Source organism: Octopus sinensis, linkage group LG5 (assembly GCF_006345805.1).
Source record: "Octopus sinensis linkage group LG5, ASM634580v1, whole genome shotgun sequence".
Taxonomy (NCBI): domain Eukaryota; kingdom Metazoa; phylum Mollusca; class Cephalopoda; order Octopoda; family Octopodidae; genus Octopus; species Octopus sinensis.
The window spans coordinates 112,072,795-112,089,473 of NC_043001.1; positions in this window are offsets into that span (position 1 = coordinate 112,072,795).

Genomic DNA, 16,679 nt, shown 5'->3' on the forward strand with positions numbered 1-16,679 from the left:
TGTCTGTGTTTGTCTCCCCAACCGATGCTGGTGTGTTGACATTCCCGTAACTTAGCAGTTCGGCAAAAGAGACCGATAGTATAAGTACTAGGCTTACAAAGAATAAGTCCTGGGGTCGAGTTAGTCGACTAAAGGCGCTGCTCCAGCATGGCCACAGTCAAATGACTGAAATAAGTAAAGAGTAAAAGAGTATTGAAATTAACTAAATTATAATTAATCCATTCCAGCCCCAAAAAAATCCACTCAAAAATAATTTTTTAGTAGGTTTTAAAAGAGAAAAAGTGTAGTTACTAGTAAAATTACAATTATAAAAACGAGATTGCAAAAGAAATATGTAAACTGGTTTTATTAACTGAATTACCTTAAAGAAAGATTTCGTGTGCTCGTGTTGCGGTATTCCGCTCGTAATTCAAGACAAAACTTTTCACGAGTCTCGGTTCGTACAGCAAATTATTCGTACAATAGTTTACTGGTACTGCGATGTTCCATTGTAACTTATTTTGACAGCAGCAGCGGTGGTGGTGGTAGTAGTAGAAGTAGTAGTATAGTAGTTGTAGCAGTAGCAGTAGTGGTCGTTAGGGTGTCTGTTCTGTTATTAGTAGTATTATTTCTAGAACTATTCGCAGTAGAGGAAGAAAGGAAAGGAAGAAAATAAAAACTAACTTAATTTTTAAAATAACATAAAGCTAAGAACGCCGAATAATTATTAATCAAGGAGAGGGCGGGGATGGATGATATCGAACTAAGTTACTAATTAACTAACGAACAATCAATCAAACTGCTGAAGATTGCTAAAACGAGTCTGAAACTCGGAACAACTTATAAGATGTTAAACAAGTACTACATACAGATATAGTTAAAATGATTATATAAGTAAAATAAATGTTACTGAAACGAAAACAAAATTGAAAACCAAATGGCTGGAATAAAATATAACTTTAGATTCGATACGTAATTATTCTCATCAAAACATACATTCCTTCACTGATTGCAAGGGTAATCGATAACTAATTTTATGTTGTATACCAATAGTAGCTGGTTGTCCTTTTATCTTTATATGGGACACGGCGCTTCGGGATGACGTCATATACAAATACACGCATGCGCAGTTATACAGGCTTTCAACCCAAGGCTATTCTAAATTATTTGCGTTGGAGTAATCTGGTCGATATTTTAGCAAAGTTTTCTGCTGGGTGGATAAATATCATTTTCTTCGTGTTCTGTTTATCCTTCAAATATTTTAGCTGCTTATGAATATTGATTTGAAATGTTGGTACAAGGAGAGCAATATCTTGGGAGCGGGTATGTCGATTGCATCAACCTCAGTACTTAACTGGTACTTGTTTTATTGAGAGCCAAAAGCATGAAAAGCAAAGTCGATCTTGGTGGGATTTGACTATAGTTCGTAAAGAGCAACGAAGTGCCGCTAAGCATTCTGCCTGGCGTTGTAGTGATTCAGTCAGCTGGCCGCTATAACTTTATGAATATTCATCAGCAGTGCTTATCTATATAACTATAGATATATGGAAACATGCTTCAAAGACACACACACAGATACACTCAATACACTCACACATGGTTGAATGACCAAATCCGAGTTTCTCTGCTAGTTCCTCAACATTTACGATGAGATTTTGTTCTACCAGGGTTTGCAAAACGTCCTCGTCGAGCTCTACATATAACCCAGGACGTGGCTCGTCTTCTGGCTGTAGTATTTGGCTCGGAATTTCTGGAACCACCGGTGACTCTGGCTTACGCTTATTGTCCGATCCCCATATACTGCATTAATATTCCTCGCACTTTCTGTTGCGTTGTTGCCTTTATTGAACCCATAAAGAAAACTATGCCAAATACTCTCTTTTGTCACTTCCATTATATCTTTAAAAAACATAACTTTTAAAATCCAGCTGCACTCTTCGAAACTTGTACTATGAATAAGTACAAGGTAATATTACTACCTGCTTCAACAGCAAGTTGATGTAGGTAGTTTTTCTCCGTCTCATTCCGACTTTTAGTTCATGCAATTGAAAAACAAAAACAGCATTATTTATGGGAGGACCGATATGTATTTCAAGACAGTTATTTTAATATTCATAAAGCATTATTCTTATCATGGAATGTAGTGTTAAACGGCAGATTTTGATGTTCCATGGGCAGATAAAGACTGTCTAATCCATTCATATAAATGCTAGCATCTATTTGCTATTAATATGTACAAGCAGCCAGGTTCTCTACGAGCAGCATACGGGTGTCTATTGTGTTTGACAAAAATCAAAGAAAACCAGAAATTTGTTTCAAAATTCAAAAATTCTCTGATAAATATGTTGCTTACTTTGATAGCGAAGCTAAAATTAGGTTTTTATTGAAGAACACTGTGCCTTACATTTCAAAGTGTCGAAAGATGCTGTCTATGCATAATGAAATCACATATATACACACATACACACAAACACGCACAGGCACATAAAGGCAAGCATATATCAATAAGTGAATGCATATGCGTACATGCAACTCTACATATACACACACATATACATATATATTCTTCTCTACTCTAAGCACAAGGCCCGGAATTTTTGGGGAGGGTGCGTTTAGTCGATTAATTCGAAACCAGTACGCAACTGGTACTTAATTTATCGACCCCCAAAAATAATATTTTCCACTCTAGGCACAAGGCCCAAACTTTTTTGGGAGATGGGGCTAGTCGATTAGATCGACCCCAGTATGCAACTGGTACTTAATTTATCGACCCCTAAAGGATGAAAGGCAAAGTCAACCTCGGCGGAATTTGAACTCAGAACGTAAAGACAGACATAATACCTATTTCTTTACTTCCCATAAGGGGCTACAAACAGAGGGGACAAACAAGGACATACAAAGGGATTAAGTCGATTATATCGACCCCATTGCGCAACTGGTACTTATTTAATCGAGCACGAAAGGATGAAAGGCAAAGTCGCCCTCGGTGGAATTTGAACTCAGAACGTAAAGAGAGACATAATACCTATTTCTTTACTACCCACAAGGGCCTAAACACAGAGGGGACAAACAAGGACAGACAAACGGATTAAGTCGATTATATCGACTCCATTGTGTAAGTGGTACTTATCTAATCGACCCCGAAAGGATGAAAGGCAAAGTCGACCTCAGCTCCAATCTTGAATATATCTGTTTTTCTCTGTGATGAAAATTTTCCAAGAGTACAGCTTGATGTTACAACATATCTTACTTTCATTGGTTCCATTAAAATTTGAGACTAAGCATTTTCAACAACCAACTATGCTAAATCAAGGTTAAACGACGAGCATATATGTCTAGTATGTCTGGCATGTCTGGTATGTCTGCTTTCTTGTCAAAAATAATAATGCTGACTGTTGCTGGGTCTGATGTAATCTTTGTTATTCATGATCATGGAAGCTCATTATAATCCTTGCTGAATCTCGTGTAATACGTACACAATGCACACTTATACAGTGGTTTCACAGTTATAAAATCATAAAAAATAATCACGAACAAGCACGCATATACTTTTAAGTTGATATACACACACACATACACGCATAGACATCTGTATTTTTCTGAACTGTCTTCATATGTACACACACACATCTGCATACCCTAGATAATTAGGAAGCGAATATATACATACATACATATATATATATATATATATATATATATATATATATATAATATATATATATAATATATATATATATTCATGTATGTATGTATGTATATATATATATATATATATATATATATATATATATATATATATATATATGTATATGTATATATATTTATATAATATATATGTATGTATGCATCTATCTATCTATCTATCTATCTATTTATCTATTTATCTGTCTGTCTGTTTTTCTGTCTATCTGTCAGTCTGTCTGTCTATCTATTATCTCGCTTTCTCTCTCTCACTTCCTCTGTATACACACACACACAAATATATATATATATATATATATAATATATATATATATATATATATATATATATATATATATATATGTATATATCGTATAATGTTATACGACTTAGTTTTTCTTTTGAAAATAAAATGACGGAGGCAGAAAATTACTTGAAATGAAAAAAAAACATCCATAATTTATAGTTATTTACCTTTTAACTCCAAAAAAATTAAATATCTATATTTATTAATTTACACCTCAAAATCAAAGGTTACACTTCAACACATGTTAATTAAATGTACTTTGAAAATCGTTACATAAATAATGAGAGAGGCGAACGGTACATTTATCACTTCGGAAAATGAATTAAAACTCGTTCTTTTACGTTTCAGCTCTAGTACACTTTTGAGCAACTGTATTCTGAAAAATTAATACTGCTAAATTATTTATATTACATGTAGTACATTTTGGTACTGATAAGCGTAAGCTGTTTGATTTATACTTCTCAATTGGTAAAAAGCTTAAAACATGAGCTTTCAACACCGTAAACATGAATAAATTTACGGTTTGTCTTTTGCTAAGTTTCTTAGTCTTAATATATAACTATTAGATAAGAATATCCACCGGTTTTTATACGTCGACTCTAACCATATATCTACATATTGCTTCTGTAATATTAGTTCATTAGCTGAAATTTCATTAGGCCTAAACCATTTTAAAATTTCGTGTGTGAATATATATTTTCGTTACATCCGTGTTATAAAACCAATTATTACAATCGAATTAAACAAAGAAGCCATGGGTATCTAGAGACCCAATGTAGCAGCAGTTCAATGCAAACGCTGTAGATAAGCCAAAAGGGAATCGTCTATGCGGCCGCCCCATTTTCCTGAAATCAGCAGTTCTACTCCCTATCTTCTTAAAACAAAAAATATATATTTGACAATGTGAATTTTTTATTACCCACAAGGGGCTATACAAAGAATGGGACAAATACAAGACGTGATAAACATAAACTCGGGGAACTTAAAAATATGAAAAGAAGATGAAATAAGAAGAAAAAAACTAAAAGAAACGAATGAAAATATGAAAGAGTATAAATGAGGCGCAATGTCCTCTCGACGCCCGAAGTCGAGTGGTTACATTTCGACAGTTTTTTTCTTTTTCATAAAAGGAATTTCTATTTCAATAGTTTTCTTTTTATCACAAAATTACATTAGAATTTTTCTTCTCAGCTTTTCGAAATCGATTACAGGAGGTAGAATCTTATGCAACGAACACAATTTCACCATTTTTTACATATTTAGCAAATCCATCCATGAATCTTTCATACCTCTCCCTAAATATCACAATACCTCTATCGAAGGCAGAAACGTTAGCACGCAGGGCGAAATGCGTAGCGGTATTTCGTCTGCCGTTACGTTCTGAGTTCAAATTCCACCGAGGTCGACTTTGCCTTTCATCCTTTCGGGGTCGATAAATTAAGTACCAGTTACGCACTGGGGTCGATGTAATCGACTTAATCCGTTTGTCTGTCCTTGTTTGTCCTCTCTGTGTTTAACTCCTTGTGGGTAGTAAAGAAATAGGTATTTCGTCTGCCGTTACGTTCTGAGTTCAAATTACGCCGAATTCGACTTTACCTTTCATCCTTTCGGGGTCGATTAAATAAGTACTAGTTACGCACTGGGGTCGATGTAATCGACTTAATCCCTTTGTTTGTCCTTGTTCGACCTCTCTGTGTCCAGCCCCTTGTGGGTAGTAAAGAAATAGATATCAAAATACCTCTATCATCTGCATCAAAACTGTTTCCTGATATCTTCACTCTCACCAGTTCCTTCACGTTCGAATTTTTTCTTTCGGCAGCCACACTTTTCTCATACGTTATAAACGCACCCTCATATTTATATACTTTATTTTCTGTTTCCTCCTCTCTCTCTCTCTCTCTTGTATATTGTTACCGTTCTTGCTTTCTACTGAATGCACTTTTGCATTAGATTTCTTTCTTCTTTGGGGGCTTATAACCCAATCATTCCCCTCCTTTGTCTCTTTCACCTCACTTTTCTTCTTCTCTTTACCTTTCTGGGTACCATCCTCCTCTGTTTGTAACTTCTCCTCAGATATTTGACAATGTGGCCGTTCATTCATCACACGAATGAATGATAAGCTCTTGAACCCGTTTAATTGTATGTCAATTTGATCACAGTTGATCCAAGGCCAAGTAACTACTTGCGTTTCAGATTTTGTAACATTTTCTTAAATAATTTTTGTTTTACCTATTTATATTTCAAGTGTTTGTTGTCACATATCAAGTGTTTTAGATAAATATATAAAATAAAATGCATATATATATAAAAGCTAAATGCTTCTAAAATACTTGTAAATATTGTCGATTTATTTTCAAATAAATGTTTTGAAAGGAACTACTCATATAGTTAATTGAGCATTAGATTACTTCCTAAACATTCAATGAAGTTGTAGTATCATGACTATACCTTGGGAGACATTCAAAAGTCGCTTCTCATTTTATTAGTAGTAAAATAGAAGGTATAGAAAATATTTTTGTTTGCACAAAGTTAATACGGGTGCCTTCAGGACAAAGAATGTATATAGACATTCTCGGTGCACCTTCCTCATAAGCGCCCAAAGGTTTTTATTTTTTCATTCACAAAGTATTTTGACGTTTTGTTTCATAATTATGTTACCTGTGTATGGAAAATGAATATTTAATCATTAATTTGATTTCCCTGCACTGATTAGACTTATTTACCAGAGTCTAAATCAAATCAAAATAGGGAAAAGAACCGGAAAGAAATACTGGATTTGTCTTTTTAAGGACCCAGAATATTAGTTGTCATTTCACAGAAATAGCTTGATAGTCTGTCTAAAACTCCGCATACGGGATGCCAGTAGGTTCTAAGGGTCATCAGAAGAGAATGCACCCCATTTCGGGCCTTCATCTCTGTATACTTATTAATATTATCTACTTAATAAAAGCAGATGTTTTTACTGATACCTTAGCCGGACTTGATCTAGTAGTCCAATGACCATAGTCGTTGTAGCTGTGACCACATCGAAATTCTCAACAACCGTTATTTTTAATCTATATTAACTATTCTGTAACTCATAGGGTCTAATGCTTGGTTGATATTTACGAGGGATTTGGCTGCTATTGATACCTAGTTACATGTCCATGAACATGGAAAGTCGTTCTTTTAAATAATGTGAAAAGTTCAGAAAATGAGGTGCGAAGAAACTCCTCACCTTCCGAAAAGAGTTGGAGTGTTTTTGAATATAGAGGAGTATTTAAATTCCTATTTGATATTCATTTAGCCTACAAAACTTACGATTAATACAAAATTCCGTTGATTACTCCGATGTCTCTACGGAATAAAATTTCCATTTTTGGAGAAAGAATGAATGTAGAGATATGTAAAATAATAGGAGTATAGCACTATAATGGTAATCGACCAGCTAATCTGTAGATCTACCATTGAGTCTAGACCAGAATGGCTGCAACAAAAGAACAAATATGACTCCAACATCGATATTATTGCAGCATATTTATATCATACTATAACTATAGCATCTGACTCATAGAAACATCCGATCTCCTTTACATGTTAATTTCTTCACAGGAATTCACAATATAAGTGGATAGAAAGATGATATAACGTAAATACTAATGTAAGATAATATATTAGTACTAAAATGCTGGTAGTCATTCTATATACCATCCTGTGGGATATGGTTACGTTAAATTATATCAAACGTTCCCGGCATCGTCGTTTCGCTTAATTGTTATGTGACTAATAAAATAAAGATCAACGTACCCCTAACAGACACTCCGCCACAGACGACTCAAGGGCATAAGACGTAAAAATGCTTCTCAAAAGCTAATAATTATATTTTAACTAATTTATTATAAAGAATGATCAAACAATGATTAATTACATTTGTTACATCAATGAAAGGGGCTTTCCACAATGTGGTACCGCGATTAATAATAAAGAATCAATTGGCTGAAAATAACAACTCAAGCTTAGGTTAACAATTGAAAACAATGATAACAATGAAAGTAAATATCAAATATGCCACTGATTCTTCGATATTGCGTTGAAATATTAGAAATAATTAATTTAGATATTAATCAATCATACGTAAATGACATGAATTCCAAACAAGAAATATTTCCTGTATTTCAGTAAAATATTAAGAAATTAATTGAATCTTTAAAGAACATCTGTCAAATAAATATTACTGTATAGATCTCTATGTATATGTAAATAGCATATTTAGAACCTGAAACGCTAGACAAGTCTAGGGGGAAGAAGTAGTATGAAAGGGAAACGAAACGAGAAGCGAGGAAGAAGCAGACACAAGGTGAGGGAAGCACTGAGGGGCTAAAAAGGGTTGACGTCTACGTAAATGATTGCTGAATTTTATGGAATTCTACCAAATTCCATTATGAAACGTTATCACTTCCGTTTCCTAAAGTAAGTCGAAACATGGTCTGCAGAAATGTCACACGATAATAAGGGAATAATAGAATTGACCGTTTTGTTTAAGTGATTGGTAAGAGTTTGGCCAGGATTACGTCTGAGAAATTCTCAAAACCAATAGAAGCAAAGCAATTATACATTTACAAAACATGAGTAGCTACCACTACTGCTAACTTTTGCTATAATACATTCAAATATGTCTAAGTGAAATTCCTCAAAATGAGGATGGATTTATGGCTTTGACATTTGTTCTACCTCTTCCTCTATCTATAAATAGAAAAGAATCTTGCTTGTCTCCATTGAACCAAGAATAGAAATCTCCTCCCCACTGATAGAGCTAAATAACAAAGTGAACTCAGTGATAAATAATCTACCGATGGAGGACATGCTACTACCATGTTCTTAATGATGAAATTAACCTCTCTGTCTATATATCTACCCTCTGTGTAATGTTAGCAAATTGAATAAGCATAAAAAATGTGCATTGTCCGTTTAATTAAAAAAATTCTATTAAAACTGGTGTAATACTTACAGTGTTTAATAAAATGAAGTAGCATGAAGCAATTGTACTACACTACTTTGGATATCTTTGTTGCTTATTTTGATTTTAATCACCCCATTTGATATATATGGATAATACCATACCAAATTCTAACTTAAGTATCATATTCATCTGAATCTAAATTTTGATGAAATTTTACGGATTCCCGCATATGTGTGTGTGCGTGTGTGTGTATATGTGTGTATTTGAAGGTGCGTTTATGTGTGTGTGCTTACTTATATATATATATATATATATATGTGTGTGTGTGTGTGCGTGTGTATACACATACACAAATACATACAGACACATACATACACAGATACATACACACACATACATACACACATACATTCATATATACATACACACACACACATACATACATACATACATACATACATACATACATACATACATACATACATACATACATACATACATACATAATTATGTTAAGTACGCATGTACAGGTGTAAGCCGAGCTGTATGTTAAGGTATATTTAGACAAATATTCTACAGTTTATATTTCAGTGTTCACTCAGACAAGATAAATATATTGTACTGTGAACTGTGAATACTTCTAATTGCAGGTGTATCTTTAAATGGTTTCAAAATATTTTGGTATTGGTATCGATATGCATGTATATCTTCTTTAGTAAATCAATAATTATTTACACACCGAACAGATAGATATCATCTTAATTATTTCAGAGTAATTATTTCCATGAAAGTAGCAATAAATCTGAGCCTAATGCATAAATCATAACAATGTGGATACAAAATAGGTTCAGCGCGCATTCAGATCATTAATCTAATATAGTCATTAATCTAACTCACACATATGCCAATTAAAATGCCCTTCAAATATGTACGTATGAAGCAATATTTCCTCAGTTACTACGTACACACATATACACACACACACACACATACACACACATATATAGTAAATCTACTCAAAACGAAGGACAAGCACAAAAATATCAACAACGCGAAGACGTGGTACATGTAAAGTATTAGCAGACGCTCAGGGAAGGAAAGAAAAGTGGTTTAACAATTCGAGCAAAGCTCTTCTTCAGAAAGAGAGGAAAGTCCAAAGGAAAAAGGAAAATGGAGGAAAAGAAATCGCCAACGATTGACATTTTGAAATGACCAGAAGGGAATATATATATATATATATTTATCGGTAATCCTCTCTCTTGGTGTGTAGGTTGGTGAAGTACCTCCGTCTTTTTGAGGCAGACCTCCAGGCCAAAGAGCCTCGAGGCGTCTGCAAAGCAAGACGTGTTGCGCTGCAGAGCTCGATCTGTGTGGGCGACAAGGACAGCAGTATACAAACCTGGGCTGCATCATATCATTCGATGCAAGGATCGACAAAGAAATTGAAAATAGACTCTCTAAGGCAAATATGTCCTTTGGCAGATTGTACAAACGTGTTTGGCACAATAATAACCTGACGAACAAAACAAAGAACAGTGTCTACAAGGGCCGTGGTTCTCACCACTCTTCTCTATGGCTCAGAGACCTGGAACACTTATCGCTGTCACATCCGTCTCCTCGAGCGCTTCCACCAAAGATGTCTCCGCACCATCCTCAACATTCACTGGAGTGACTTCATCACAAACATTTTAGCCTTGGAGCTGCCCGAGATCCCCAGCATTGAAGCCATGCTACTGAAGTCCCACCTCCGATGAGCAGGGTATGCCTCCAGAATGGAGAACCATCGCATTCGTAAGATTGCTCCGTTTGGCGAACTCTCCGTTTGGCGAACTCTCCGTTTGGCGAACTCTCCATTTGGCGAACTCTCCACATGTCATATTAACCACCAATGCTGGTCAGGCCTGGGTGTGGACCGTGATGTCTGGCACCACACAATCTTCAACGAAGTCAGCAAGTTTGAGGAAAAAAGAAGAGACGCGCTTAAAGACAAGAGACGCAGGAGGAAGGCGCGAGCCGCCTCTGACACCACACTGGACACTGCTGTGGACACTGCTAACGGACCTGCCTTTCCTATATCGGACTTGCCAGTCATGAGCGTGCATGCACGCAACGTGGACAGCCTTCCTGATCTTCGTTCGCGAAGCCGAGCCATGATATATATATATATATATATATATATATATATCTATATATATATATATACACTCACATAGGGGGAGAATTCACAAAAGAAAATAAATAAAAAGACGAAGACAGGTGGTGTAGACAACAAACAGATATATCAGTATAACGCTCGGGAAGTGAAAATGTCTTTAACGTTTCGAGCCTACGCACTTCCACAGAAATGAACACAGACAGAAACAAGGAGAGGAAATAAAGAATGTGTTGTGGCTTGCGATCTACTATATATATATATATATATATATATATATATATATATATGCACACACACACACACTAGCTCATACCCATATACACACACAAAAAAGCATACACTCACACGCACATACATATAAAGATGTACAGATAAATAGCTATTTAAATAGTTTACGACTACGTGCGCATATTTTATATATGGAAGTATATAACGTCCTAACGTTTCTGATAGCTTGCCGCCTTCTCTCCTCCAAAGATATCATTTTCTTCTTCTACGAAATAATGCATATTCTGGTTCTGTATATTTCCATCTAGATTAAGACGCAATCTGAAATTTCTTCACTATTAATATGTAGACTAGAGTCTGAGTTAAGGTATCCGATATAGTAAAATTCTATATTCTTAGTCTCCTATACAATACACCATGTTATAAGCTCGTAGTTCCATACAAATATAATGGATTATTAATACTTAGATTTATGAATACAAAAGATTCGAAAGTTTCCCAAAATATTTATTTAATCTATTATTCTTAACCATAAGTGTTGAAACTGATTTCAAAATAGATTTCGACGCTTCACTTAATCTCAGTACTGAATATTAGAAGCCTAATGATATTCTGTATTTAAAGAAATAGATATCCGAACGTTTTAATATATATATTTTAACTAGACTTCTCTCTCTCTGTATATATATATATATATATATATATATAGAGAGAGAGAGAGAGAGAGAGAGAGAGATAGCTAGCTAGCTAGATAGATAGATAGATAGATAGATAGATAGATAGATAGATAGATAGATAGATAGATAGATAGATAGATAGATAGATAGATAGATAGATAGATAGATAAAAATATAACATGGATACGAGGTTCACACTCGGTAGATAGGAAAAGGTTTGAAAAGTTTTTTTAAAGTTCCTACAGCACTCTCTTTCTGAAAGAAAGTATGGAGAGTATGGAGAAGGAGAGAAATATGGAGAAAGGTTAGACGCACACATACACGCGCGGGCGCAGAGAGAAAGAAAGAGAGACACACACACATACGTGCTCAGAAACACACTCACACACAATATAAGTAAATGTAGAGACAATCAAGTTAGACAGACCCTTATATAAAGTATATTACTGCATGAAATACGAAAAATGTATATATGAATACACAAATGTATATATGAATATGAATATATATGGGAATGTATATGCGAAAAATGTGTATATGAATACAAAAAATGTTCGATTAATACAATAAAAATGATATGGAGAATTAAAGGGATTGAGAAAAATTATTACAAATCCAACATCAGCTTCTGGGTGTTCGGTACTCCATAATATTGCTTGTAGATTGATTCCATCATAAGATGAAACGAATCTCCGTTTTCAGGAAAGAGAAGATCTTACATTTGAGATGTTAAAACAAAGAATTTCAAAAATGGACTGATTGAATGTGGGTAGGTATTTATAAGAGGAATAGTGAAAGGAGAATAGATACTTTAAGAGATAGGGGTTAATAAAAAGTTAGTAGGGAGTAGAAGTAGTAGTAGTAGTAATGGTGGTGTTGGTGGTGGTATTATTATTATTATTATTATATTATTATTATTATTATTATTATTATTAGTAGTAGTAGTAGTAGTAGTAGTAGTAGTAGAGGTGGAAGGTAGGAATATCCATACTCAAAATTAACCTTGAACCAAAAGACCTAGCAAACCTACTACCTCAATAAATACTACCCTACTTATTAAACTATTCTTTCCCATACTTACCTTACCAAATTCTTCTAAACCACTACCTCCCAACTCCCTCATGGCCTCCTCGCCCTATTTATTGGACTCTTTCTAATTCTCTTCCTTACCAAAAGTACTTGATAGTACCTCATTCCTTCAGATATTAACTTGTCAACCTCTATCCCCTTCCCATTTCACTTCCTTTTTTTTGTATTTCATACACCTCTGCATACCATTGTAATCCCCCCACTAGTACCAATCCAAATTTATTATCCCTCTAGCCACCATCACATCGACTACCAACTGACTCCCCACTCTATCCACCCCTATCTTCTCTCATACTTCTCTATGTACCTTAGTGATCTCCCTCAGCCACCTTACGTCCATCAAATGGTGGCCATTCTCTTTTTTCACTGTCTCAACCATTAATGTTACGGTTTCCATACAAACCTAACACAATAGCCTTGGGCCGACCAAAGCCTTGTGAATGGATTTGGTAGACGGAAACTGAAAGAAGCCTGTCGTATATATATATATATATATATATATATATATATGTGTGTGTGTGTGTGTGTGTGTGTGTGTGTGTGTCTGCATGTGTGTGTGAGTGTGTATGTTTGTGTATCTGTGTTTGTCTCCCCCCCAACATCGCTTGACAACCGTTGCTGGTGTGTTTACATTCCCGTAACTTAGCGGTTCGGCAAAAGAGAACGATAGAATAAGTACTATGCTTACTAAGTATAAGTCCTGGGGTAGATTTGCTCGAGTAAAAGAGTAAAAGAGTAATAGACTACCATTAACATACCACCTACTCCATCCGTCCCTCATCCTCCTACTTTCTACCTCTGCTATTATTACTGCTCCTTACTAACTCCTTTATTAACTCCTCACTCTTGAACTATCCATTCTCCTCTCACTGTTCCCTATTTGAATACCTCCCCAATTTACCTCACCCCAATACCTTTTGTTCTCCACATTCAATAATTCTATCTTTGAGATTCTTTCCTTTAACATCTCAAATGTAAGTTCTCTTCCTTGAAGGTGGGGGAATCGTCTCACCTTACGATAGAATCAATCTATAAACAGAAACAGCTGTTGATTTTGAAATACTTTTCTTCAATCCATTCATTTCTCCATATCATTTGTACTCTGAGTTAGTTGGATCTTTTTATACATTTACTCTTTTACTCATTTACACTTTTACATGTTTCAGTCATTTGAATGCGGCCATGCTGGAGCACCGTCTTTTAGTCGAGCAAATCGACCCCAGGACTTATTCTTTGTAAGCCTAGTACTTATTCTATCGGTCTCTTTTGCCGAACCGCAAGGTTACGAGGACGTAAACACGCCAGCATCGGTTGTGAAGCGATGCTGATGGAAAAACACAGACACACAAACACACACACACACGCGCGCGCGCGCGCACACACACACACACACATATATATATATATATATATACGACGGACTTCTTTCAGTTTCCGTCTACCAAATCCACTCACAAGGCTTTGGTCGGCCCGAGGCTATAGTAGAAGACACTTGACTAAGGTCTCACGCAGTGAACTTATCCGGAACCATGTGTTTGGTAAGCAAGCTACTTACCACACAGCTACTACTGCGCCTATACATATATACAATTATACATATATACATTTATACATATATACATATTGTTTGTATTTCATTCGAACGATATGGAAAATATTCCGCCAGTATTGCCCAAACGACCTGAAAATTAGCTTCAAGATTCATCCAAGACTGGGAATACGGGCTAAGCGTCTCCTGCCCAATTCAGGGGAAACAAATTCTTTTCCTCAACAGGCCCTGCCCTGTTTAACATTGTCCCAGAACTGATCAAAGAGGAAAAGTATCCAGTCTCCTTTAAACAAGTTACGTGTAATACAATATATTGGGACAAGGTGGTAATGGTAAAAACTATGAGAAAAACTGGAAAACCGAGCAGAAAAACAGAAAAATGCAATTTTAGACGTTGCATTACTAAATGCATATTTTACGGCGTGGATAATGTTTTTGAGGTAGATTTGTCACCAACATATCGGAAATCTAAAATTATTTACGCTAGAAAAATCAAGCTACATCTATAAATTGAATTTTTTTACAAGTACATATTTATGTTTCCCTAAATTTGTAGTGGATTATGTTATCGTTGGAAGCTATCAACCAAACTTTCTTGAAGAGTGGCCTCATTAATGCTTTTGAAGACTTGGAAATGGAATGATGTGATAGCGGCATCGAAGAAGAATTTGAAAGCTTTGGATATAGCAAAAGAGAATTCACAAGGTTTCCAAGATGTTGACAGCGAAAGTGAAATCCAAATCTTCTAAAATTGCCGAGCTTTCATTTAGTATTTTCATAGAGTTGTACCTCAAGTTATTTTCATGAAATATGCGTTTTGTTTTGCTTTCTGTAAGTTATTTTTTGCTATTAAAGTTATTTCTATTTATTCTAAACAGCCAGTATTTTCCATGGATGTAAATTACATCAAATACATGAAGGCAAAATTTTCATCTTCCAAAATTAATGTGCGTATTATCCTGTTGTATGCTAACAAATAAGATTGTATTTCTAAAAATATTATGAAAAGCGTCTATATGAACCTCAATCCCGTGAAAAGACAAGTAGAAATAATTAACATTTCGATTCTATTTTCTTTTCTTGATAATTCCCTCTAATTATTTGCATGTTTTACTTAACTTTTAAGATTTTCCCTTGTGATCTGCAAAGTATTTTACGCCTACCTGCTCTTGGTTGTATAACATTTTTGTCGCATGCCTCTTAAAAAATGTAAATGATGTATGTTTGAATATGGCAAATGCATTTACCTTCAAGAATCACTAAATAAATTAATTTTTGTTATATATTACTATTATTATTAATATCGATATTGCAGCTGCTTAGCAGGTTCGTTAGCACATCGGGCGAAGTGCCCAGAGATTTTCTTCCGGCTTAATAATTCTGGGGGCGAAATTCCTTTTGATCCTTTCGGGGTCGATAAAATGAATATCAGCCAACATCGGGCGTTGGATTGCGATGCAATCATATAACCCTCACCCACCAAAATTTCAGTTCTTATGTCGATAGTAGAACGGATTATTATTACTATTGTAGTTATTAAAATTTGATTTTTTTCGCTTTTAGACGTGTTTTTGCAATCTTGGATTCTAATTTGATTCCAACATTCACAAATTAAGATTGAAAATTTTATTTACCTGGAGTGATCTACAGGAGATGCTACGCGTGTGACGTAAAATTTGTGCGTTGCAGATTTCATATTTTATTAGCCTTAATTTTATAATTTCCGTCAAAATGCTTACTAGATATGCCCCTACAAAAATAGAAAATAATTCAACAGTATGTAAAATGAGTGGAAAATATTGGATATTTAAATGACTATCTAATTGAATAATAAATTGTTTCTAACGATGTAAGAACGACAACGGCACAAATGCACAATCGAATATGTTTGATAATGCAGATAGCAGCAGCGTTCAGACAGTTAGTTATGCTAATGTTATTACACAGAATATTAAAACTTGAGAAAATTCCTAGCAAACAAGAAAGCTTAAACCGGAGAGCTGCTTAAAAGCAGACATTAATTCATTGCGTTAGTACCTAATCCAAGAAAATCAAAAGAGGAATAACGTATT